Raw genomic sequence first — 23,708 nt, forward strand, 5'->3', positions numbered from 1 at the left:
TGTATAGCATTTAAAAGCACTGGGCTTTGTACTAAATAGACACCTCAACTTACAAGCACACATACATGCTCGAGCAAAAAGGAACATCATATCAATTGAAACTCATACCATAAATTAGTACTCATTCCAGATGAGTGTCAATTCAGTCACTTCATACCTTCCCCCTGTTGATATCACTCAACTAGCTTCCAAAAGGTGCATCAAACATGCCTGCATTGTATACAAAGATGCAAGTAAAGCACTCCAACTACCTGGCTCAGAAACCTACAATCTCATGCAGTCTGTGCTCCCTGAGAAGCACACACTACTCCCCATTCAGCCCGCTGCTACAAACACAGCCTTCAAGAAAGAATAAATACAGAAACAATCCATCCTGAAAATTGCACCCATGGTATTGAACTTAAACTCTCCTTCTACCACAACACTTCCTAGCTATAAAATCTTCAAGAAGGTACTAAAAGAACTAATATTGCATTGTAATATTTCTCCTGAGTAATGTCCCTCTGAAATAGCATTACAAATATGTCTCACATAGATAAACTACTAGGGATAGCCTTAGATCACTTTTGGTGCAAATAATATGTCTCTCCCTAAGTATACTCATGGAAACTTTGATTTTATTTTATTTATTTTATTGCGCTTTTGTGCACAATATATTATTTCTTATGTGGCACTTTGCTACTAACTGCCAACATTTGTAAAGCACCCTGTCTCCTATGTCCAGTCTAGTTTGCAGTATGTAAAACATTTAAAAAATAGATATGTTAGTCTCTTATACAGAAACCTTTAAATGAAAGTGTACTGTGTTTCAAAATGATTCTCTGACATAACATTAAGGGCAAACATATTGTACAAAAAGAATATTGCAGAAAAAATATTGAGAACACATATATTAACTCTACATACTTACCATGTAAAGCTAAAAAATATTGACTACGAAAAGATAGTGGACACAATATCGACATTACATATTCAAATATAGGCATTTAGGAAAGTTTCACATTAAAGTAAATACAAAAATGCTAATTACCTTATATCCTTAAATATGTGTGTGTGTATATATATATCTATATCTATATCTATATCTTTATCTATATATATATATATATATATATGAAATTGTAAGGAGACATTTGTAATTTGAAAATAGTATGAAAAGTTTACTTTGAAACTAATTTAAACAAAAATACTAAAGATAGAATAATTAAAAAATAAACAAAAAATAATTTACAGTAGATTAAATATATTCAACAAAATATATAGAAAATTATTTATGCAAAATAATTATTGAATATAAATTACACAGTCTGAAATGTGTCAAACAATAAATGCAAACACATTTAGAATATGCAAAATTAATTTATAAAATAAAATAAATATATACTTTAAAACTAAGGCCTTCATTACGATGTTAGGTGGACCGCCACCAACTAGCCATCAGTGGCAGTCCGCTTGACATTCAGGGCATTGGTCCGACTGCCTGATTACAATACCAGCGGTTGGAGTACAGTGGCCAGAGAGAAAGACTGCCACATCCGACAGGCTGAAGGACTCAGTTGGGGTGGTGGTCGGACTGTAATCCCTACAATGCAGTCAACGCTGTAGGAATTATGATGTCCCTTTTTCTCAGCCTTTACATAGCAGTCCCACCGCCATGTAAAGGCAGACAGAAAGGAAGGTTGGGGGCCCCAATTAGGGCACCCGTGGGCCACGGCCCAGTGGCCGGGGGCACGTGTGGTGCCCACCAACCATCCATGAACTGTGTGCCATGCGCGTGGCACAAGGTGCATGGATTAGGGAAAACATTTCTTTTTCTACTGCTGCTTGTGCTGCGACCATTTTCTGGGCAGCACAAGCCACAGTAGAAAAATGCATTTTCCAATCGCCTATATGCCGGTCCTATTAATATATGGTGGGTGGGTCCACCGGCTCCTTGTTAGGTGGTCTCGATCCCGTTGCAATAACGGTCAGACGCTCAATCGACCGACATCATAATAAGTAAAATTACAAAAAATACATCTAAAAATAGCAAAACAAATTTATAATAAATAATATTAGAAATAATCTCCATTAACCATTAAAAACAGATTCAATTTAAGTAAACGGGGAAACATCTATACATACTAGCTCTAATTTAATAACTATAAAAGGAGTACTTATAACTACAAATCATACCATTATAACATTCTTCACACTAAATATGTAAAAACCTATGCAGAAAATAAATTCAGATGCACTATTCACACTCCACACCAAAGCAACAGTTGAGTAAATATTGAACTTTGAAGAGGCCAGATTTACTGTTCATACTCATACATGAGCAACATTAGGGCAAGTGTTGTACTGTGGAGGAGTCAAATTTAATATTCCTATTCCACCTGAACAATAGTAGGGAAAGTGTTGTAATTTGGAAGGGCCAGATTGACTATTTTCACTCCACTCTAAACAATAATAAGGAACATTTGTAACTTTGGAGGGATAATACTTATGATTCAAGAACCAGTAGCAGACAAAAATGTATATTGAAAATTCTTTATTGTTTTATTATATATTATTTTAATTAAGTATTAGTATAAAATATCAATGCAAAATACTTTTAAAAGAAATAAGTACAATTTGAAATACCTTAATAATACATAAAAATATTCATTACATTTTTAAAAATGACCTAATTATAAATACATATACATTAAGATGAGTATCAAAATAAACAAAATATATAAACGTAATATAATATAATAAAACACATAACTCACAACATTGGTAAACTAATTTATAAGTAATATCTAATAGATGTATTTTAAAATAAATAAAAATATGTATATTAACCCTTCTCCTCTATTTCCCTGCAAGCAGAAATACCTAATTGAAAAATAAGTAATTTAACCAAGCCTAAAAATCTAACAGCAAATAATAAGGAATATTAGTTAACAAAAATATTAATAAATAAATGTTTCACACCTTTTTAGAACAGCCAAATATGCATACAGTTTGCAAAATAAAATTAATTGCAATTCTTCAATCATTGAATAAAAATGTGTTTATATATTTACATATTTAACTACCTTCCACCCTGCCCTCCCTAAAAAACAAAGAAACGACCAATTAAAAAAAAAAGATATATTAATTAATGGTGTGTAAAATCCACAGACATGTTAAAATAAATGTAAATGTAAATGTAAATGTAGTTGAGCTTATATAGCGCACAGCTACCCGCAGTGGGTGTCCCGGCGCTTGCTTAGGGAACCCGTCCTGGTATTCCCCTGTGAGATAGCAGGGTATCCACAAGGTGAAAGTCAGGCATCCCGCCGCGAGGGGCCGTTGTGGAGATTAAGCAAGCTATTGCCCAGAGTCGCAGAGTGTGAACACTTGAGTCGAGGAGGCACCGGGGCGAGAATTATCGAGTCCGTGGAATTTTTAGCCCAAGACCCGCCGAGGCGGGGATTTGAACTCTGGTCCAGGACCGATCTCAGCTTCCGGGTCTGCTGCCTCTAACCCCTGAGCCACACTTCTCCACAATAATACTGATTTATAGTAAATATATAAAATGAATACATAAAAACAAACAAAACCAAAAGATGCATATTAACATGAATTCCTTATTTACATTATTAAAATTATATTAAAGAACCAATTAAATAAAAAGAGAATTGCCAATATATTTAACACTTTAACATATTTTTTATACACTTCCCATCCTGCTGCCCTACACATCCAACAAGCCGCCAACAAATACACAAATAATTTATTGAATATATTTAAGCATCAAGTGAAGCATCCACTCATGGGTAAGTCCACTGGACCAGGGGTAAAGGGCGTATTGTTTCAGATCAGCATAAAATACCTCAAAGCTCTTAATAATTTAAAGAAATGAAGGGTATGATATCTCTCTAGAATATGTCAGCCAAATATCAATAACAAGAAACATGAGATGGAATGAGTTTAAGCCGAACTTAAGTAATATAAATCAATAATCATGTACAGCAAGACACTATAAATTAGTGCACCATAATACTTTGATATACAGTGGTGGTACCCGTTATACCCAGAGGAAGTTATGTGTATTTTTTTTAAAAAAGGAAACCAAATATAAGAGTACATTTTTATTAAAATAACATCAGCGGGCCTAAATAAAACTGCAAAATGAAAATGTTATATGTTTTTAGGAAAATGTTTGAATGGTAGTCAGATGTAAAATATTAAACTCATAAATAATATTATTGATACAATGCAATTTACAATGAGAGAAATGGCAAATAAACAATGTACCACCCAAGGTTGTTCAAAGAGTAATTGAAAAAAACCAAATGAGAACTGAGGTTTGGCTTCAGGTATGAACAGCTTAGAAATATTAACAAAGAAGAGAGTCCGAGAATCATAAATGCACAGGGAAGAACGTTTACCAAACTTATGCCATGATAAGTGGATTTGTAAAGCCTGGATTATCACCTCATAGGGTATCCAGTGTTGCAAAAGGTGGAAAGAGAAAATATTCATTGATGATAGAAAAAAGATGAGGTAATGGATATTAGGAATGATAGACGTAGGAAAAATAATGCTTGACCATTTTTCAAAAAGGATGGAGCTTTTGTGACTGAAGAGGCACTTAATAAGGTATAGAAATTAACGGCCTCAATACGATGGTGGTGGGACTGCCAAACTTAGCCCATCTGTGGCGGTCACACTGCCATCGGATCCTGCTTTACTGCCTGCTGCATTATGATGGTAGGCGGATCGTTGGCAGTCGAAGAGACTCACCGCCACGGATCATCTGTCGGACCGCCGGACAGAGCGTAATGCCTACAATGGTAGCAGTGTCTGCTTAGGCACTGCCGTAGGTATTACAATGTAAGTTTCCACTGGACGTTTTACAGCGGTTTACCCACTATGAAAAGGCTTCGTGGAAAGTGACATTGGGGGCCTGTGGTGGGCCCCCCTGGCCCTCCGACATGGGCCCTGTGGGGCACCTATGGTGCCCCTACATATCCCTGCACAATGTGGCAGGCACCGCGTGGTGCAGGCCACATAGTTCAGGGATATGTACAGAGTTTATCCTTTGGACTGTGGTGTATGCTGCTGCCTGCAGCAGATGCCGCATTACAAAAGATACACATTGCAACCGCCTTGAAGGCATTCGCATCGTGATATTGGTTGCAGGACCGCCAACAGCTAGTCAGCTGGTCCTGTTTACGAAGGGATGATTGTCAGACTCAAGTCCGACTTCCACCCTAATCAGGCCCTGAATTAGGACTTTTTCCATAATTTGGACTGATAATCTTTTGAAATAGGTTCTTCATGTATTTTTCAGGTTATATCTTGAGAATAAAGAGCACTGCCTTATATTAGGAAACTGATATGGGAGATGATTTAATTGAAAGGATATGATTTTTTGCACTGTAAAATGGATAATGTAACCAAATTTACTCAATTTTTCGATTCCAATTTCTGAAAAAGTACAAACGTGATTGTTAAGATTGCACTACCAAATTTGTCTAATGAAGATTGTAGTTCTGAAATGAATGGGGTGATACAAATTGTTAGAAATGGTGGTCTCTAGTTGTCAGAGGTAGGTACCTTTATCCAAATATGGACGTTGCTTCCAGTCAGCGTAAGGGGGATACACTTCTAAAACAACCCCTGCTCATCCCCTTGATAGCTTGGCATGAGCAGACAGGCTTATCTCAGAGGCAGTATGTGAAGCATTTGTGAATACATACAGTAATACAGTGAAAACACTACAAATGGAAACCACTCCAGTTTAGCAAAATAAGTCATCTTTATCCAAACCAAACAAGACCAAATGACAAAAATCCACAATAGAGCAATAAAAATATGACTTTCAAATGGTAGAAATAGTTCCGTTGAAAGCAGATTGTAGATGCAACACTTTTCACACCAAGTTCCTTGGATGCGTCGCGCGCACAACCAAAAAGGGTTGCAGGGAAGGTGATGTGTTGGTTCCTTACACTCAGGGAAGGTGATGTGTCGGTTCCTTGCTCCGGGGGAGGTGATGTGTCAATTCCTTACTGCTGCGCAGGGGAGGTGTTGCGTCGGTTCCTTACCGGAAAGGAGGTGATGTATCGGGTTCTCACTGCGTGGGGCGGTGATGCTTTGGTTTCTTACTGCATCCCCAATGATGTGACAGACTTGGCGCCTCGATGTGTTGCGACGATCCATGATGATGCGTGGCTTCTTGCAGCTGCACAGCAGGCCTTGCGTCGGAATTGGTGCGGTGATCTTGGACTTCGAGATCGGTGCACTCGATGCAGCATGCAGCGGTTTCTCGAGCTGACTTCTTCAGTGATGCATTGGAAACAGGTGCTTCTCGAAGTTGCGTTACTTTTCCCAGGACCCAGCGGCAAACAGCCTCCAGAGGTCCAAAACTACAGCAGGCACCTCTTAACAGGTCAGACCTCCAAGCAAGGAAGTTCAGGGGAGCCGGTGGTGAAGTCTTTGTGTCCCTGAGACTTCAGAACAGGAGGCAGGCTCAGTTTCAAGCCCTTGGATATTTTCCTCAAGCAGGGGACACAGCAAAGTCATTTTTCCCTTTCCTTGGCAGAGAGTAGCCACTGCAGGCCAACCCCAGACAGCAAACAGCACAGGGGCAGTATTCCTCCTCAGTTTCTCCGACTCTTCCCCTTGGCAAAAGCTCCTTTTGATTTCCCAGAAGTGATCTATAAGTCTGGACCCCTCTTTTTATACAGTAAATCTCTTTGTTCTCTCCTGTCCCCAGGGCTCTGAGCCCAGTCCAAACCAGTTCTGGGGGGACTTTGCAAGTGCACAGCAACCTCCATTGTAAGTGTGAGCCCTGGCTCCAGACACACCACAGGGGGCTGGGCCATCATTGTGGAAGGCAGACACAGCCCTATCCAGACCAGGCCTATTCAGCCTAGCGCTGACCTATCCAGACTCTCTGGAGCCAATGCACATTCCCAGCCCATGTCACTCAAAAGCCAGACAGTCAATACACATCCTAGCAGAGTCATACTGGATGGCTACGCAAGAAAATACTTACTTTTTATTTTTATTTTTATTTAAAAAAAATTTAAAGTGGTATTTTCAAACACAATGTAAAAATCACCCTCACTAAAGATGCATTTTAGCATTCTGAGTTCAGGCATACTAAACTTTATTTTCCTATCTGGTTCCCAGGAGCAGTTATGTTTATAAGATGTTATAAGCAAACTCCCCATTCTAGCCTATGGGAACAGATAGCCTTACAATAATAAAAAACGAAATTTGGAGTATTTCACTATCAGGACATGCTACACGCATTAGGGCATGTCCTACCTTTCACATAAGCTGCACCCTACCCACAGGGGTACCTTGGGCCTACCTTAGGGGTGACTAACATGTAAGAAAAGGGGAGGTTAAGACCTGGCAAGTGGGTGTACTTGCCAAGTCGACATAGCAGTACTAGACTGCACACATGCTCTGCAATAGCAGGCCTGAGTTACATTTACAGGCTGCTTATGTGATGGACACAATCAGTGCTGCCTGCTCACTAGCCTAGACTGGATTTACAGGCCCTGGGCACACACAGTGAACTGTACTAGGGACTGACTAGTAAATCAAATCAGCCAATTATGGAAACACCAATCCATACATACAATTTACAGGGAGAACATATGCACTTGAGCACTGATCAGGAGTGGTAAAGTGCTAGGAGTCATAAAACCAACAAAAACAGGTCAGAAACAGAAGGCCACAAAGCAAAGAATCTGGGGATAAACCTGCTGGAAAAGCCAGGTCTAACACAAATCATTGATGAAGATTGGATGAATAAGAATCAAATAAAGGTGGGGAAGCAAGATGTCGGCTGCGTGAGAGGAGCCGCGGAGCAGCAGCGGTGCTGTGGTGCAACGAAAGCCTATAGACCCCCCAGCAACGGCGAAAACTTGTTCTGCTGATCGAGCGGGATGAAATAGGAAGGGTTAACTTACCCCAATGCTGTACTTCAACGCCTGGCAAACCGGGATAGCAGGCATCAGAGCGGTTCACAGATTGAGGCAATCTGCAGTAGCAGTCGGGCTGCTCAGGCTGCTGGCTGGCATTCTGGCACTTTGGATCCGGCCCCGGCAGAGCTGTGGGCGTGGCAGCGGTACATTTTTTAACCCTTCTTGGGGTTTATCTTTCCATTTGCAATATTTTCGATCATTTTTAATTTATCTCATGTTGTTTCCTTCCTTGCTATTGTACTCATGTTTTACATTGTTTTAATCTAACCAATAAAGCTTTTCAAACTTAAAAAACAGGAGTTGTGTGAAAACCGTCTACAAGAAATGAAGAAGAACATATTGTGATAGTTAGGTTACTGATTGAGGGCTGAGTTATGCATTGTTCAAGTGCTCTCACTGCAAAAATAAATGATAGAATAATCCCAACTAATGTTACCAGATTGATTTTACCTACGAAATCGAATAAAAATAAATCCATACATAGCTATTGTGTATATTTATGTGAAGCACTGCATATTAGCACAAGTTCAGACAATTTAAAAAGTAAAACAAATGTATTTTTTATTTAAATCAAGCAAATATTCAAAAATTGAAAACATTCAAAAAAGAAATTATAACATTAGACACTAGCACTAAATAAACTGAAAGATCAACATTTAAGGGCTTCCAGTTCTTTTTACCTCCAATGCTCACACTTTTACTTTTAAATACAACTCTTATATTCCACTTAGACCTTAGCTATATCATTCTACTTTCTCCACTTTTACTCTCATACCTTTCTTATCTCACATCTCAGTTTTCCAAATCTCATTTCTTTTATCTTGCCATTAATAAATATACTATATTTTTCTTCCTGTTGCTCTCAGTCTGGCTGTCAACCTTGTTAGTGTTATTCCACTTCTAAGAAAACATCAACTTGGTATTACTCTTCAGGGCTTTCATACACCTATCATTTGTACTCCACTGTATTTGAGGTTGTTGTTTGTAATAGTGTTAAAATAAGTTAACCGATATTAAACTATTGTAAAACCCTTTTGACAATTGTGCCTTGCAAATAAATATATGTGAAATGTTAATAATGCTATGATGCCAGATGTATTTTATATAATGCCCAAAAGTGATACTCTGCTGCTGTGGATGCCGTGAAGTGGAGAAAAACCCCTCTCGTTGCCGTGTATTATGTCAGGGGGTGCTCTCAGAGGAGTGAAGAATGTCCCTGCAGGCTAGCCTTAATAAATATGGCTGGCAGACTGAATGTTAATCGGGCTCCATGAGCGGAGTAAAGAACACCCCTCTTTGCTGGCCTGAGTGAATCCAGCTGGCGGATTGAAGTGCGGCCCCACGTGTTAATAAGTGAAGTGGGGACACCAGGAAGAGAGTGTAGAACATTTCCAGTTAATGGTATTGAGTTTTCCTGCAATAAGAAAGCCCAACATTGTGAATATTATACCTGGTTTATGTAAGTGAGTGGCCCTAAGGAATATCTCATCAAATAAATTCCCCAGATAAGTTGAAACACTTTAGCATTGCACATGAGTGCTTGGGTGCTTCTCAAAAAAGAACTGAACCCTAATATTGGACTGTAGGGTACCTATTAGTAACCCAAAAAGGGTATTTGTATCAGTTGGGTTTGAACGTTGAAACCAAAGTTTTTATTCATTAGGCATGTTTTGTCTTTTGCTGTTATTGATTAAACATGGGTTGAGCTTAGGACTAATGTGCATAGCTATTCTCTTTGTTTTTTGTTATTTGTTTTACTCAATGGTACAATGAATTTATCCTGTGGAAGCACCTGACAACAACTGAGATTTTAAAAATGTAATGAATGTGTAAAATATTTAATAGACATGAAGAAAAAGATCTGCATGTATAAGATTGAACAATGTAATAATTTATGGTGAATGAAGGTCTTATTTTGTTGACTATATTCAAGTACCCAAATCTTCATTTCCCTTAACTGAGTCAAGCCCCTTTTCTTTTAGGTTGTACACTGGCATGATGGCACTGGTTACCACAATCAATACCATTCTATGATTATGGAACTATAGAGCAAAATGAATGTCTAACACAAACAATTATGGATTTGGTTGGCTTTGGTTGGTTGGTTTGGGGAAGGGGTGCAGGCTTTGTATAGGCTCGCCTTTATGTGCTAATGATTCTGTGTGATATGTTCAGTTGAATTTCTGTTTATTCTAAATCGCATGAATCGCCTTATTATAGATTCTTAGCCTGATTCTATGTTGGCCCTATTTACCTCATTCTCCTGTTTTTTGCCCCTCCTTTTAAAAAAAAAAATCTTTCAGCTGCTACACGTATTGCTTGTTTATTTTGGTTTGTAGTGGTATCTAAGTGGTCCTATATATCTTCCTTAGACACTCGGATGGTCTTATGATATCGACCGGAACTGCCTGGGTCTCACAGTTCTCTCTTTGAAAAGTTGTTTGGATTCATCACAGGCCCCTTAAAGTGTTATGCTCTGTATTCTGATCGTCTTTTGAGTATACTCGCTGGATTTTGCTACTGGTAGCAAATCACCTATTAATCCTGTGAAATCTCTCAGTGGTCCAGCCTTTGTGGACCCCCTGGTAGGCTACCAATCTTGTCTTTTACACACTGACTGTATTGTTTTTGTTATGGTGGTGGCTCTTGTATGCACTCGCTGGCTCCTTGACACACCTGGCCATTCTTGGCTACACTTTGTGCACAATTTCTTTGGCTTTCTTTTATGTTATGTATTTTGGGGTATAAGGATACTTTACCTTTGTGAGATGTGTGGACTTTGCCATTTGAATTTTGGTTCTTGCTGACTCTTCTTCATGGCCTTCTCCTTCCTTCTTTTGCATATATGACATTTTGTAGTTTTTCTTATGTTGCTTTTTTTACCCACAGAATACCCACCTTCAGCCCTTGATGCCACTAGGACCGCTTTCCTCATATCTTGTGTCAGACGTCCTTCACTGCGTCTGCCTTGCTTTTCTATCTCAAGTGCGCCCTGATGAAGGAAGCCTGTATTGGCACTTGTCCGAAACGCGCGTCGGCGCTTTTGTGTGTGATGATACGTATGTGAATGTTTGTGCATGAATCTGACTGTACATTAGGTGTGTTTGAGTGTATGAGTGAATGGATTTTGTGCCCTCTTTTTGAATTACTGTTGCGTGTCCTAGTTTTTATATTGTATTTTTGTATATGATTCTAAAACTCTACAGACATTATTTTATTGTCTAAATGAAACTAATTTTCCATAAAAACAATGTATATATAACAAATCTAAAATAAAAGAAGTTCTCTCTGAATACATTTCTTTTCTCTGTGGTGGTGTGGGTTAGCTGAATGTTTGATTAGATTGCCCCTATATTTAGGGAACACCCTTTTCAATGTTTTTGCTCTAGTATTCTCGCCGTGGCGGGTTGTTCCCCTTTTGGTATATATTTATAGTTTCAGGGCCCCTCTGTTGTTTTTCGACTGCAGGCCCTGGGTGCCTGGTTGTCGGGGACCCGGGCGCACTCAGTCGGGGTACGTATGCAGTTTAGTGGAGGGTTGGGACATGCCATGCAGGAAGGATGGCACTTTCTCACACCATCACAACAGATGCATCTCTAAAGGGTGCGAGCGCCTACAGAAAACGTAAGAATTTGGGATCCGTGAAGCAACTCTGACTCCATAAAACACATCAGCTGCCTAGAGATGAAGACTGTGCTACTAGCACTGAGAACCTTTCAAGCGCACATTACAGGGAAGACAGTACTAATTAAAATGGACATTACAACTACTGAGTTTTACCTGAACAAGCAGGGATGAGCAGTCATTGACCCTAAGCAAATGAGTTCAAGAGAGATGGTAATGAGCAATACCACAGAGGGTCAACCTGCAAACAATCCACCCACCAGGAAAGGACAACACAGAGGCAGACCAACTCAGCAGATAGAATAGCAGCTCACATGAATGAGAGATAAAACAAAGGAGCCTTGATAAGATTTCCAGGGTCTGGGCAATGCCAACATTTGACGTATCCGCAACATTAGACAACAGGAAATGCCAACACTTTGCCTCCTGGTTTCAACTCCACCAGTCAGAAGGGAATGCCCTGTCAAGAAATTAGTAAGGGAGATTTGTCTATGCATTTCCAAAATGACTATGCTACGTGGTGAAATGGAGACAGTATCTACAGCGCCTTGAGACCCTCACGGGTGAGTAGCACGCTCTACAAACCCCTGATTGATTAATTTCCTGTGGTGCAAGGGCAACCATACCCTAGATCGGTGTCTATACAGGAGACCGTAATAATCCTCCTCACCCAGTCACTAGAAGGTGCCATTTACTATTCATCTCTCGAGCCGTACTTGTCAGCTCTTGTGGCTTACACCAGGGGAGCAACATGTAAGGGTTTGTTCGCATCACCAGTCATCAAAAGATTCCTAGAACGTTCAAAAAGAATCTCTCTTCCAAGTAAGGATCTAGAGCCGATGTGTAGCCTAAACACTGTACTAGCACAGCTAATGACTGAGCCATTCGAGCCTAAGCATATAATAGAACTACGGCATAGCGTACTAAAAACTCCCGCCTTATTAGCAATAACATCACTACGCAGAGTAAGTGAACGCCAAGCGTCTAACGTACTATAGGAACCATATATGCAAATTTACAAGGACTAATTCTCAAGCTCTACCCAAAGTGGTGAGCAAATTTGCTCTGAATCAAAGCATTCATTTACCAGTTTTCTTTAATAACCCGCAAACACGGCTGGAGAAGAGTCTGCATACTCTTGACGTAGGGAGAGCATTACTATATTATCTAAAGGAGACCAAACTGTTTGGTAAAGAGAACCAACTTTTTGTCTCACACGCTAAAGCCCGCAGGGGTTCACCTGCTACAAAGGGAACAAATACATGATGGATTTTGGAGACTATTCAAACATGTGACTCCTCAGCAGGAAAAACTGTAACTCTACGCCCAAAAGTACATTCAACTTAAAAAACGGGGGCAACCCTAGCCTTTATGGCAAGTGTGCAAATAGACACTATTAATGTGGAAGAAAGATGGGCACCCCCACTCACTTTTACCAAACACTATTGTGTGGACATACAAGTGATAGAAGATGCTTTGGTGGGACAGAGAATAATTCAACACCTGTTTGTGAACTCCTCCTCGCCCCTACCATCCAAAGGAGGGGGAAAACCGCTAAATAATCTAATACACATCATGTGAATCCAGTAAAGGATTCATGCCACAAAACAAAATATTACTTACCAGCTGTAGTAGTTTTGCGGCTTGGAGAATTTTCTGGATTAACATGTGACCTAAACACCTCCCCGGGAAATGAGAAATGCAAAAGGGTGTGAAGGCAGTCACATATAAGGAGAAGAAAAGTCATAAGACAGAAGAAATAAAAGGAAAATCCCTAAAAAAAAAAGTACAAAAAGAATCCAATGATGGCTACCATGCAGAGAAACAATCGGGGTGCCGTCTGATGTCACACAGGGAACAGACCTAGCACCAAATGGTGGTCTGCGATGCCCACTGGAATAAAAAGGAATAGACCATTCTGAACCCAACCACTAGACGGCGGAATAATGCACAGCATGTGAATGCAGAAAACCCTTCAGGCTGCAAAACTACGTCTTCTGGTAAGTAGCCAGTTCGTTATTTGTCGGCCCTTACAACCTTTTTATGGTTACCAGATCAACTGTTCCTCTTTAGATCACCTGTTGTGATACGTTTTTTGAAGGGACTAACCCATAAGTTTTCTCCAATACTTAATGTAATGCTTTGGTGGGACCTTAATTTGGTTCTCCCATTTTTCATGTGCACACCATTCGAACCCATGCACAGTTGCACTTGACGCCTCTTGGCGATCAAGACGGTGTTACTTACTGCAATCACAACCGCTAGACTAGTGAATGAGCTATGCATTTGGCATTCAACTACCACACACTTTATTCCTTCCAGACAAACTAGTTTTCCGGATGAAGGCAGCTGTGCTTCCAAAGGTTGTCACACATTTCCACATAAGGCAGTGCATAACTCTGCTGGCATTGTATGTTCCACCTCATCCCTGTAATGAGGAGGAATGACCTTACCAAATTGACCCTAAGATGACTCTTTCTACATTGATTGAAAGAGAATGATAGCAAGATGACCTGGATTTTGTGTTCTTCTTTGGAGCAAAAAAGAGAAGGCATTAGAGAAGAGAAGCATCTCGCGATGGATTGTTCTGTGAATTCGGATCTGCTATGGGCTATCTAAGAAACTGCCCCCCGAAGGATTACATGCTCACTCCACCAGAGCAAAGGCTGCGTCCTCGGTGCTGCTGCGTGGTGTTCCTGGCCGCTACAAGGGCGCTTCTCCACGTGTTCCCACATCACTACTGCTTGGACAGCCAGTTCCGGTGGGATGGGTAGTTTGCCCGGTCTGTCCCGCAGAATGTTGTACCTTACAGTGGTTTGGTATCTATTCATAAAGTGAGTCTCTAGCTACGTATTCTTCACCGATCCAACTTCCTCCCTGTTCTGTGGAACGGACTCCTTCAATGAATTAAGATCCTAATGTGAAACCTGTGCACACTGCACTTCTGATTGCATTTCCTCCACTTCTGACAGAGATCAGAATAAAACAGACGTTATTGGGTGTAGGTGGCTATGTTCTTCTGGCCCTGATGTCCCATCCGTAAAAGAGGCGCCTGCTAAAACAGGCACCTGACATGCAGGCGCATTGATGCCACCTGTTGAAACCCTGAAAATTGCTGTTAAAGTTTCTGAATCCATTCTGGTGCCCGGGGAGATTCACAAGGTGAGGAATCTGTAGTTGAAAACGCATTGCTGAAGTTCAGTAACTTGTTCTTCAACCCTCTGGGTGCCAAGCTTTTCGATGTTTTTGATTGTTTTATCGCTAGCTCAGAAAGGCCTTGCAGTGGGCACAGTTGAGGAATATATATTGAAGAAATACCCTATGCACACACTTGACAGTCAATCACAGTCGTGTACAAACCAATACACAAATGTAGAGGACAAAGCAAACAGAAATGAATAGGGATCTCCTGCACGGTATCCGTCAAGTTCAGTTCTTTAATTCTCTCTCAGAAACAGCCAGCCGACACGTGTTTCATCGCTTCCGCGAATCCCCAGGGCTGAGTATTTGGCCGTGTAAAGAAATAAGGTCGCTCCACCGGTGATAATTCCGACCCGTGACCTAATAAGTCAATCCCGTAGGTTGTAAGTTACTCAGCCTTGAGGATTCGTTGGGACTAGGGCTAGGGTTAGGATTTCTATTGGAAGTAGGGACTAGGGTTTCCTGTACAATTGGTTGCTTGGACTTGGGTTGGGAATACTGGTAGGGCTAGGGCCACTACTGGACGTAGAGATCAGGGTCTTTGAACTGATTGGGTGCTTGGACTAGGGCTAAGATTGGCTGTAAGGTCCTGGTCTCCTATTGGTTCTAGATTTTAGGGCTAGTGTTGTGATTGGATAGTGTTAGGGCTAGGGTTCCCATTGGCTGAATGGGTCACCTGATTACTAGGGCTTAACACCTTAGGAGCTTCGTAAACAAACCTCCCCAGTGCTGCGCTGTCCATTATCCAGTGCTGAACTGGACGTCCAGCGGTCGCACGCAGCACTGGGGAGGTAGTGCCCGTGACGACCGTTGGCCGACGGCAGCACCTAAAGGGTTAAAAGGCCAGGGTTAGGGCGTTTCAGTCTGGGCGATTAGGCTAATGCCGGATAGAACAAGGGCAGCTGCCTGTTTGAGCCTGTGCGAGACTGACCAGGGCCAGAAATGCTGCCCATTTTCCCAGTTAGTAATACCCAGCCCACACCATCCACACCCACAAACTTAAGGTACTTATGGATCTATATATTTATCACTTTCTTCTAATTTAGCATTTCCAATGCACTACCCTATTTCTCAGCCTATACATCTATCAATATATCCTCTACATCCACTCATTTATCCCAAACCCCATACCACTACTAGGATCCTCAAAATAACCCTTTCCTGACTCTCTCCTACTCTACCCCTCCTTGTATCATCTGCCACCTCTTTCTACTATACCTGTCCCCTAAAACAAACCTTTCTAAAGTCTTCCCTCTGACTGTCCCCTCCAAAACTCCTTTTTACTCATCCAAAAGCCTCCTCCTACTGCTAAGACCTAAAAACAAAACAACAACAAAAATCCTTCACTCTTTTATCCCTCCACTGTCCTTTTCAATCAGAATTAACAGACTAACATGTTCACTTCTCAAATTCCATATTCAACTATACTAATTCACCACTAATCCTTTATGGGTTCCGGAGGAGCGTGCTTCAACACCCCTTCAGGGGTAACAAGTTCTATATGAATGCAAACCTTTCTTCCCCTTTTATCCCTACGCTATCTTTCTCACTCCAAATAACTGACTAATATCCACCACTGAGATTACTTTCATATTTCACCATATTAATTCACCACTAATCCTTTATGGGCTTCTGGAGTAGCGTGCTTCAACACCCCATCAGGGGTAACAAGCACAATATCAATACAAACCTTTTTTCCTCTTCTATCCTTCTGCTATCATTCCAAATTCAAATAACTGACTAACCTATCCACCACTTAAAATGTACTTGCATGTTTCACTATACTAAGGCAACACTAATCCTCTATGGGTCCTGGAGTAACGTGCTACTTGTCGAAAAAGCACTTTGACGCCTCGTCAGGGGTAGTAAGCGCTACATAAATGCAATTGCAACGCAATACAACAAGGAGGGGGACAGAGGACACCCCTGCCATGTACCATGGGAGACAGGGAAGGGGGAAGATATGTGTCTGTTGCATGCCACCCTCATTGAAGGCTGAGTGTTTAGTGTCCGAACCCAAGCCATGAAAGTTGGCCCAACGGCAAAATGGTGTAGCACATTACCTTTACACCCTCAACTCCTTAGCATCTTACCCTTATTCACTGACTACTTTGCAATTACTCTTAACCCCTTGACCCTTTACAGGACCCCTTACCTTTAACCTCTTCAATCTTGTCTCCTTACTATAACCCTCTTTCCTCTTATCCTTAACCCCAATGCTTTGCACCCATGCAGTGCCCATAGCACTTTCCTGTTAACCCATTGCAGTTGACCTGTTCCCTTTACACTTTTAACCCCTTACCTTTTTACCCTTTACCCTTAAACCCTTACCTTTTCACCGTTAACGGCCCCCTCACCTCAAACCTGTTTCACCTTCCTCATGACTTCTATCCAAATGCCCCTTAAAACACATCTCCTTTACCCTTTACTGGACATTAATGAAATTGTAGTCCACAAGGAAATGCCTACCAAGGAATTGGCAAGGCAGTGAAATGTATGGAAACAAATGGTATGTTGTCAAAGTGATAACATATCTTTGAAAACGAACACTGCACTTCTCTTTAATTACCAAGTTTGCTTTGTGCATTGAAGAGATACAGCAGAAAGAACAGCAGAGATACTATTCCAGCCCCTTTGTAGAATGTGAAGTTCTCTGGAGAGCAGTGGTTAAAATCGCAAATATATCCAGCTAAATCCAAACCATAAATGCATGAAATTAGTAATTAGTCCAATTTGCCCAGTTTATTAATGACGAGACAGACCTCGTCCAGGATTAATGTTACCCAGTGGACTTTCATTACTGGTGGCATAGCGTAGCAAGACATAAATTGGTCTTCATGCCTGTTACAGTACTTGAACCCAGCCACATCCTGCAATTACTGCATGCTGGAATAATTCAAGGCTCACGGCATGCTAGCCTTCTCTTTAACAATGCACTGTAACTGGGTGATAGCATAATGTATATTTATTTAAGGTTACTTCTATTTTACTGTTCTCTTGTATTTTATTTCAGCCATGGACGCTTTGTTTAAAAAACTCACATTCTGTCCCTGACTGCCTTGCTGCTGCCATGGGGACCTGCTGCCTGTTGTTTCCATTCATCAACGAAGTCAATTGAAGAGACATGTTTGCTTTCGCTAGGTTATGCGTCTGGCCTGCACACACGTTTTGGCTCGTGTTTGTTGGTCGCAGCTGTTTTCTTTTTGGGAAAATCAAATATCAGCGTTCATTATGCACAGTCACATTTCATGAGGATCTTGCACAAACCAGAAGTTGTTTTTCACGGAGCAGGAATAATGGATCGATAATGTAAAGTGCCTGAGAAACAGTCAACATTTGCTTTTGGACGAACTTAAGAGAGGTTTGTTCAATAACATCTTCGGACTATAAATTGAGTCTTCACAATGAAAAGCGGAAGGAAGGAGGATCAACTGTTGGACAAAAATATCTATAGTTTGAGAAGCTAAGTATATTTTTCCTTAATATGTTGTTGACAAAATGTCATTTTTTTCCAAAATGAATTATTATGTGGTTTGTTGCATTGCATTCATGATTGTATTTAATGGCTTGAATGAAGAACCGCAGAAGAAGAAAAGTACACTGTGTAAACACCACCTGTGCACATCTAGTCGCACCTGACGAGGATAAAGTCACAAGTTCAGGCTGACCACAAGCCACTATAGACAGAGACCATAGGCAAATCATCCTTGGTCCCGCTTCAATAGGAACAGTCCAGCCTGAAATGCCATGTCAGGTGCCCTACAGAACACAAGTAACATTGGGCAGGTGAACCAACAGACTTCCCTATTTACCCTATTGTGTCTGCACAGGCACCCTTCAGTTTTAAAGACTGGGCTATGAGATGCTATGAGGCTTGTGTTGAGGACACACCTAAGGACTTTATATCAACAGCAAGTTCCAAGACCACATTTTAAGTTGATGGCTACGTGAGACTTACAAACACTGCTTGTGTCATTCATCCGTGTTGCTCTTGTAAGGTCACTTGTAAAGCACTACAATGAAGATGGGTTTCTTGCACTCAAGCGTCAGCTTCCCATAAAAAACATGTTGATATGGCTCATGAAGTGCATTTAAGCTTTACTGTCACAAAAAGAATAGGAAAAGAAAAAATGTTGGTGTGCAGGAATGGAAAGGGACACAGTGCAGTGCAGGCAGTTCAGCAAGTGACGTTGGGTGTAGGATCCAAACTTTGTATGTGACATTTTTGGATGATTCATATGGACTTAGGGAAAATCAAGTAGTTGACAGTTACACCCGCTTCAGGTTTGGCTGTAAAACAGCAAGTATGTTGTTTTTAGAAATTAATATCCAAAGTGGCTGCCGGGTATGACACTTACCTTGCAATTTATGTGTAACTTCCTAAATGATTTCAGTGATGAGAGGAGATTGTAGTTGAAAAAGGACAGCTATAGGAAAAAAGATGGACGATTTTGTAGATTTCTATAGATTAAAACAAAAGCACAGATTGGTCTAGGCATATAGTCTTTGAGAGAGAATACATGAATAACAAAGGAATATATGCAGGTAGCTATTTGTGGTGGGTTCTCTGGAATTCATTTTAAGGCCCACTCAAAGACAGAGTTTGTGCCAGATGAACAGCCCTAGGGAAGCAAGGTTTAGAGAGTTGATGTCCTCATTGAAGATAAAAGTTGTGGCAGCCGTACCCATGGCTCAGCATCTAGGACCTGCTTTACAAAAATAAGTGTAAAAGTACGGATCACAAACCAGGAGTAATCGTCTGTCTGGAAAGCTATGCCAATCACAAATTTACTTAAATGGAATTGTACCTGTTGTGATCTTTTTTGTCTGCCAACACCCCCCTTATGTGGAATTATACACACAGTACAATCACACACAATAGGATAGGCAGCTACACCTCCAAAAGCACATTGTTCTCTTTTTGGTTTCCACAGGGAAATCATTTTTCATTTTTCCACATGTAGACCTCCATGGAGACCTGTTTCCCTTCGTATCGTAATCTGGTTGCAAAGCATTGAAAAATACTGACTCCCATGTTGGGACGCTAATGCTAATGCAAAGGGACCACCTGGGAAAAGCAATACTGTGGACAGTAACCAAAAGGAGCATTAATTGGATCCCCTTCTGCCCGAGACATATGCTCCTTTCCCTTGCAACCTACTCCGAATGCTTTGCTTACAAACTGACTAATTTGTGTTTATATGTCAGTTCACAAACAAAATTATGCTCATAATCATACCGTTTGCCAATTGCTACAAATAATTGTGAACACAAAGAGATGATGGACGGAGCACTGCATGTTTTCAGACACAGATCTGGGTTCAATCCATCATTGTTCTTTAGATCACTTTGCCATCCCAGTTCAGACCCAGCCCTAAGTTGGCAGGGTATGCCCAGACATGGGTTCCTTGCTCACTTTGCCACTGGATTCAAGCTAGCCTGGCTGATGAGGGGTGTTACCCAGAAACAGGTCCCAGGATGCTTGTTTCCGGTTCAGGGAAGACCTGACTTGCTAGTTCGGGCTGGACTGTTCCCATGAGGGACAGGATCAAGAATGATTTGCATATGGCTGGGTCTGAACTGAGGTGGTAAAGTGAACTAAAGAACAATGCTGGATTCCACCCAGATCTGGGACTGGGGGTGAGTGTCTGAAAAGTTTCAGTGTTCCGTCCATCATCTCCTTGTGTTTGCTTTACAGATGATTGTGACCAGAACAGCAGCGGCAGGTGCAGGTAAGCACGGTAGGGCGGGGCAGGGGGGATGTCGACAGACAACGGAATAGGGAAAATTAAATAAATAAGTAAATCCTATTTCGTCGTTTTTCGACATCCCCACATCCCCGCCTCACCGCCCTACTGTGCTTACCTGCACCGGCTGCTGCTGGACGACAAAATAGTACATCTGGCATCATATTTTAGTTCTGGTGCATAGATTGTATAATGACATGGACAGGCTGCTATTTCAAGAATGTAATGGAAGTAGTTAAATAAGCAAACAAACATTCTAAAAGGAAGGACATTGTTTGAGACACTTGCTGAAAAGGCAGCCTTGAGCATAGGTTAATTTCGGCAGGAGTGGCATATTTTAAAGACTAAATCATGTTTTCTCCTACGTTGTTGTCAAGTCTACCTGTACAAAATTAGCAGTTTTAAACCAACATTTAACACGACGGAGCCTCCCACTACTAACAGACCATTTTAAATTATTCAACACTTAAATTACTAAAAGATGAACTTAAAAGGAATGGTATTCTCTTACTTGTTCGAGAAATGAGATTTGCCTCAAAGCATATGCCACAGTATATTTATTGGCAAAACGAGTAACTATGTTCTGACGTCAGAATATGTATTTCAACCCTGCCTGTGTTTTTTCGCCATAAGAACATGGCAGCTGTGCTGAGAGTCGTTATAAGCAGAAGACCCATTAGATGAGTTTGGAGAGTTAGGCCACCCTGCCCCCCCCAACCCCCCCCACCCCCCCTCCCCCCCACGCCACCTCGCATCTCTGCCCCACCCCCCTCCCTCCCGGCCTAAAACAACAATTATCCCACTGCATCAGCCCTGCGACATCCCCATTCCAATAGCATCTTTTCTGACTCCAGGCATCCAGCAACACCTAATCAATCACCGGATGGTTGCAATGCCAATTAGGACACCGGATTGTGGCCTCAGTAAACACCACTAAGCACCTCGCATTCCTGCCACGCCGACCCCGAAGGTGGACGCGGGATGCAACACTTTTATAATTGCTCTTTACAACAAAATGCAGTTTTCCTGCTATTATTTGCTAGTCGAGGGCGCCATGTTCTGCTCCTTGGAAGGGCACTTACATTGTAGCTGGTGCCCTCATAATAATAGCAAAAAAAAAAGCAGAAGGCCTCTGAGCAGCTTTCAAACTGTACGCACATTGCAGAATCTCTCCTCAGCAACACTCTATTTTAAGGCATTCTTCCCACACAGTCACAGAGCAGTTTTAATGACCCCAGCACGCTGGCAAAATCAGGGAATGCTTGAAAATAGCAGCGAAGGAGGCACATATGCTGAAGTTTCATTGAACAATCTCCCTTTTTTCTCGAGACAAAATGAAGGGGCATGGTTGTCAGCTCCTGCACTGTGCAGAGACTCAGGGCCAGGCGTCCTCTCTCTTTAAAGCCGCACACTCTCTGCATACAGATGCTGAGCCTGCCACGCTGTTCATCTCTTTTAAAAAATCTAATAGAGTAAAGTGGGCCATGTTAAGTAATATGCAGCCTCAATTGTCCTTTACAAAGCATCCATTTTGCAAATGTTATAATCCCATGAAGTTATTGATCATAAAAATAATACGGTAAGATGGAATAATGCTTTATTTTCATGAGTTAAGGATGGCTGAATTATGCATGAGTGGCAAAGTCATGAGTGCGCTGTGCGGGGTCATTCCTGATGAATGGAAGTAATGCCTGCATCGCATCTCACCTTCATTAGAAAGTCCATCTCTGCCTCCCAGATGAGTGTCTTTCTGGAGTGCTCTTTCCTCCTATTTGACTCCATGGTCTCTATTTCAATATTTACTTATTTAAACAGAGATGTTTTTTTAAAGGCCTGAGTGGCAAAAGATGCTCACTGCTTTTTTAATAAGGTGGTGCAGTTTGTAAAGGAAAAGTTGACAATGTTGATGGTTTATGAGAACGTATGTATGAAATTACTTCTTAAAGTATTTTGGGGCAGATTTACAAGCCCCTTGCGCCATTTTTGCGTCACTTTTCCCATGTTAAAAGTGACGCAAAAGTGGAGCAAGGGGCTTGTAAATCTGCTCCTTTGTTTTCTCCAAGTTAAGATTTTAGTTTGCACTAATGTTGTTCCTCTTAGATTCTTCACATACTTTCACACAGGACTTACTACAGGCAGCAGCAGCCCTCACTAAGGGTATGAAGCAATATGGGCACAGTACCCCCACCCTGTTGGAACTCTGCTGGATCACCCCATTTGCAAAGCCATCACAACTGACACCTCTTCGTGTCTAACTGACAAGCTCACCATCTTTGGCAGCTCTCGGTGTCACCGCAACCAGTACACCATCAGACTGTCGATGAAGACAGACCATCTATGCACCTAGGATCTGGATCGACCGCCCCATATCCATAGGGTTTCCTCAAAACTGCTCCAATTTAGGAAAGAGATAAAGACACAGCTCTTTAAAGAACACTACATCATGATGCAGTAAGAGTCCCCTTTAGCTCATAGAAACCGGCTACCCCTCTAATCACACCAAGGGTATAACATAGGCACCCGCGGCGCGGCCCCCCCCCAACCCCCAGGGGTCACCCTCAGCACAATACTCTGGGCAGGGAGCTCCTGATTGAGCCCGGAAAATTTTCGTTACGCCAGTGAATCATACTTTCGCTGTGTCTTTGCTTTGAACCTTGTACAGCACACTGCTGCCGTTAATTGTTATTGTTATTGTTATTGTTGGTTTATATAGCGCCAATTCACCGGCAGGTCTCAGGGCGCTTTTGACCGCAATACATAACAACCTAAAAACAGCAACAGGGACCGGGAGAAACGATACTGGGCTCAACGCTTCTCTAAATAGAATAGTCTTTAGAGCTTTTCTGAAGTGGAGCCGGTTTCCGTCTTTGCGGAGAGCCTCAGGCAATTTATTCCAGAGCCTAGGCACCAGGACCGAAAAGGATTTCCCACCTTTTGTGGCCAGTTTAAACCGAGGACAAACAAGCAGCTGAGCCTCGGAGGACCTTAGGCTTCTTTCTGGACGATAGATCTCCAGCCTATCTTTAATATACGCAGTTAAACTAAGTTCATGCAATATAATCACCTCAGACATACAGACCTGGGTCTGATTATTAGTTGCATGGTAATGAAAATGTATCCAATGTCCACAATAGGTGTCCAATCCACCACTGCAAAAGTATGTTGGAGGCAATTCCAC

This window comes from Lissotriton helveticus, chromosome 8, assembly GCF_964261635.1.
Source record: "Lissotriton helveticus chromosome 8, aLisHel1.1, whole genome shotgun sequence".
NCBI lineage: Eukaryota > Metazoa > Chordata > Amphibia > Caudata > Salamandridae > Lissotriton > Lissotriton helveticus.